The sequence below is a fragment of the Oryctolagus cuniculus genome, chromosome 9, assembly GCF_051225735.1.
Source record: "Oryctolagus cuniculus isolate XC-2025 breed Fujian yellow rabbit chromosome 9, ASM5122573v1, whole genome shotgun sequence".
In the NCBI taxonomy this organism is placed as follows: domain Eukaryota; kingdom Metazoa; phylum Chordata; class Mammalia; order Lagomorpha; family Leporidae; genus Oryctolagus; species Oryctolagus cuniculus.
Genome location: NC_142875.1, coordinates 47,640,540 through 47,645,364, shown reverse-complemented (window position 1 = coordinate 47,645,364; position 4,825 = coordinate 47,640,540). Strand labels below are relative to the sequence as shown.

General features: G+C 35.4%; 1 pseudogene; it reads left to right on the top strand.

Annotated features, from left to right (window-relative positions):
* The first annotated feature begins 2,914 nt into the window (after nucleotides 1-2,914).
* Nucleotides 2,915-3,773, top strand: LOC127492017 (tRNA-splicing ligase complex subunit FAM98B pseudogene; annotated as a pseudogene).
* Nucleotides 3,774-4,825: the final 1,052 nt, after the last annotated feature.

Here is a 4,825-nt window from a genome sequence, read left to right as displayed (position 1 = left end):
AAAACACATTTATTATCATTTGTATGTTTATTAGTTGTATTTTTTTTTTTTTTTTTTTTTTTTTACAGGCAGAGTGGACAGTGAGAGACAGAGACAGAGAGAGAAAGGTCTTCCTTTGCCGCTGGTTCACCCTCCAATGGCCGCCGCTGCAGCCGGCGCACCGCGCTGATCCTGGCAGGAGCCAGGAGCCAGGTGCTTTTCCTGGTCTCCCATGGGGTGCAGGGCCCAAGCACCTGGGCCATCCTCCACTGCACTCCCTGGCCATAGCAGAGAGCTGGCCTGGAAGAGGGGCAACCGGGACAGAATCCGGCGCCCCAACCGGGACTAGAACCCGGTGTGCCGGCGCCGCAAGGTGGAGGATTAGCCTATTGAGCCACGGCGCCGGCTCTATTAGTTGTATTTGTAATTTCAATGTTTGTCTGCAACTGTACAACACTGAGGAGCTGTTTTAAAAATAATCACCATAATAGCCCTCAATCAACCAATAAATGATAAATCTTAGTTATTTTATTTTAAATGATTCATAATAGTATCTTTAGTCATTTTGTAATTTACTTATACATGAATAACTTTAAAGTGAAAATGTTGAATAATTACTATTTATCATTACAATACATCTTGAAATTGTAAAAAGACATTAAATAAGTGAAAAAAATAAATCACAATACTCATAACAATAATAATAGTCCTAGATTTTAAAAAATGGATATAAAACTTTAGATATAATGCTGAAATTTTATTAATAAAGTATAATGTCTATATAATGCAATGAACATGATAAAAAAGCATTATCACATTGAATTTCTTTCATACTTCAATATTTAGAGGTTCAATTATGTCTGAGGCTCATCTCTGTGTGTGTATATATGTGTGTGTGAGTTAACATAATAGAAATTAATTCCTCCATAATTCTGGAGGCCAGAATTGCTGACATCTTCCCCCACTCTGAGTTTCCTATTGATGCATACTTTCTAAGTACAATTTGTTTATTATTCATTATGCCACAAAATATTTACGAGATTATTTTAAATTGCTGATTGAAAAATTAAGGAACAATACAAATAAACATAAATACTTATTTAACCTTAGATTGAGTAGTATTTTTAATATAAAACAAAATTATGTGAATCCACACACATAAGATCTCTACAGTGGTGAAAATATTCAAAATATTAGATACCTTAGAAATATTAATGTAATAACTGTCTTTTAGATTACTATTGTAAATTAACATTTTATTAAATACAAAAATAATATTGTCTAGTGTTTGTAAAAGGGAGAACAAATAGTATTGAAAAGTAGCTCTAGAGGAAAATTTAATTATTTAATTATTTAATTGCCTATTTATTTTATGTGGACACAGAGGGACAGAGGAAAAAGACAGAGAGAGAGAGAGAAAGAGTGAGAGAGAGAGAGAAAGAGAAAACCATCAGCTGATTCACTCTCCAATGCCTGGAGCTGGTAATTCAATACACATCTCCCATTTGGATTGCATGGATCCAACTATTTGATCCATCATCTACTGCTCCCCAGGTCTGCATAACTGCAATCTGAATTCTGGAGAATAACCAGGACTTTAACTGAGGTAGTCCAGTTTGAGATGGGGGGGGGGTGCCCCAATTGGTATAAAACACTGTACCATATAACTGCCACTAGATGGGGAAATTTTAAAATAGTTGGATACATATTCAATAATTTGGTTACATATTGATAAAAGACAACTTTCCATGGATTTCTCACAGCCTGTTTTCTGAGCAGAGACTCTAGCTACCTTTGTTGAGGAATATCATTCATAGATTTTTATATAGTGAGCAACTTTGAGAGAGAGATAATGTCTTCCTTTGAGCAAATCAAGGTCCATTCTTCCAGTTTAATAGAAATATTTCCACCTAAGCCAAAGGCACAGCAAGTTTTTGGTACATTAAAAAGTGCTGGAATTTTCTAAGCCTAGAATTCTTTTTCTTATATACAATTCTGTCTTCTTCATGTCAGTAAGTGGGAACTGCCTCTCTGGAAACCCATACAAATGCAGAAACCCTGACTACTTCTCAGAATAAACTGCCCTTAAACTGTGACACAGGATTCCTGTATTGTCTGCCAGTGTTTAACAAAATATGCAAGCTAACTTATTTAAAGATACTATAGTCAATGAAATTTAGGTTCACTTTCTCCTTTTTCTGATAAAAATAATGTACCCGGCTAATGCTCTTCCATATTTATTTTATTAGCATTTGATTTATCATATAACACTTATAATAGTTTAGAAATTATGTAATATATCATTGCTGCATTCAGCCCAAGCATTATATATATTTATATATGTACGTGTTTATACAATCAGTTTAAACATAACAAATATATATGCAAATATGTAGATCAAATATGAGTATATCAAAACTAAATTAATAGTTTTGAAAAACACTGCAGTTACATTTCAAAGATTCAACATTTCTAATAAATACTAATATGGTTGCTATTTGATAGTGACTGAAAATTATTCCTTATGTTTAAGCACATGAAAAATAAAATATATTTATTTTATGAGTATGATTGCTTTATTCTTTTTTTTGTGACAGGCGGAGTGGACAGTGAGAGAGAGAGACATCTTATGATTGTGGGATTTTTTTCTGTGCAATATTTAAGAAACAGAAGAAAGTAACTAAATATTTTACTCTGAAGAAAGTTTTGCCTACATGATTTTTTTTCTTCATTTACATGACTGTATCAATTTGTTTTCCTGACAAAATGAGTCCCTGTATTTAAACTTTCAGATGTATTAGTCACAAGTAATGTCTCAGTCTGAACAAGTATAGGTCAGTTCTCTTTAGTATATATTTTATTCAATCAATATGAAAATTCTATTTCGCTTAGAAAGTTACCTCAAATCATATTTAAAAACATTTCTGGGAAGGACATGAGAGTGTCACAGTCAGGTCCCAAACTGACTATCGAGGGAGATATGCTGAATCTGCTAGAGGCAATGGGGTACAAGGTTCCACTGTGAGCAGAAAACATCCTTACGATGGTGGCAGGAGCAAGACTATCAGCTCTGCTCTTGGTTAGTCTCAGATAAAGTCATTATGCAATTTTGAAGAAAGTATCACTTCAACTGTGAGAGAAGATCTAGACTTTCCAAATTCATGTTTTCTTTATTTTTAATTAAAGAGAAATTTACTGCATCAGGAAGTAGTAAATACTATCTTAAAAAAAAAGAATGACTGAAACTTCTATCATTTTTAAATATAGAACTTCAAGCTTTACAGATATTACAGAACAAGAAACATAAAAATCCTCAATTAGATAAAAATAGTGAAATCTGTCAGGAAGTTCAAGCTATGAGTGATACCCACAATATACCCAAGTCAACCACTTCTGACATTCCAGGTATGCTAAAGTATGTGAAATCAAATGTAAAGAATATTCTCTCAAAGGTCCAGAAAAATCATGAGAGAAAGCTACTGCTCAAAAATGATTTAAATTCAGAACAGATGGAACAACGGAAAAGAATCAATGCTGCACTTCTCCTTGAATATGAATGCTGCTGGCTAATGTTAATGCAACTATTAGACATAATAGTGCAGTTCTTTGGGTAGCCTGAGAGAAAAAAGCAAAAACAGATCATACAGCAAGACTTAACCAGCCCAAGGTTTATGCTTTGTCAACCAAAAGCAATTACTTTCCTACATCTACTTATAGCTTGTGAAGATCTGTCCAAGATCATTAGGACAAGAAGTGGCACCAGCTGTGAGAACACGGCATGTGTGTGCCATTAAGGATCTCATAGGAAAGGTGCCTGACAGAGACCAAAAATGCCTCCTTGACCAAAGGGACAAGAAGGCAGCAGGAGGAGTACAATTTGGGACATGCTCAAGCTGACTTGCCCCAAATGCTGGAGTTAAAAATGTGCCAGGGGATTCCAATACAATCCCATCAAGGTGGCATGTACCAATGCCATTTCACTAATCCAAGTGATCAATTTCAGTTCACAATTGATCACATTGATAGGTCTAAGAGTCAAAATGATCACACAAACACTTACCTCAAACGGCGGAGTTAGAAACATGCCAGGGGATCCCAATTCAATCCCATCAAGGTGGCATGTACCAATGCCATCTCACTAGTCCCAGGGATCAATTTCTGTTCACAATTGATCATAATGATAGGACTAAGAACCAAAGGGATCACAGAAACAAGAATAGTGTCTGCTAATACTAACTGATAGAATAAAAAAGGGGGAGAATGATCCAACATGGGAAGCAGGATACACAGCAGACTCATAGAAGGGCAGATTTCATAAACAGCACTCAGGCCTCAGAATCAGCCCTTAAGGCATTCTTATCTGGCTGAAGAGCCCATGAAAGTATTTCAGGCATGGAAAGCCAAGACACGCTGGCAAAAAAAAGAAAAAAAAAAAAAACCCTAAATGAAAGATCTCTGTGAGTGAGATCCCAGTGGAAAGAACGGGCCATCAAAGAAGGAGGTAACTCTCTGAAGGGAGGAGAGAACTTCCACTTTGACTATTACCTTGTCTAAATAAGATCGAAGTCAGCGAATTCAAAAGGCTTCCATAGCCTTGGAAACTCATGACTGGAGCATAAGGAGATTACTGATGCCATAAACAGGACTGTCAATTTGTAAAGTCAACAACAGGAGTCACTGTGCACTTACTCCTCATGTAGGATCTCTGTCCTTAATGTGCTGTACATTGAGATTTAATGCTATAACGAGTACTAAACAGTATTTTTCATTTTGTGTTTCTGTGTGGGTGCAAACTGTTGAAATCTTTACATAATGTATGCTAAATTGATCTTCTGTATATAAAGAT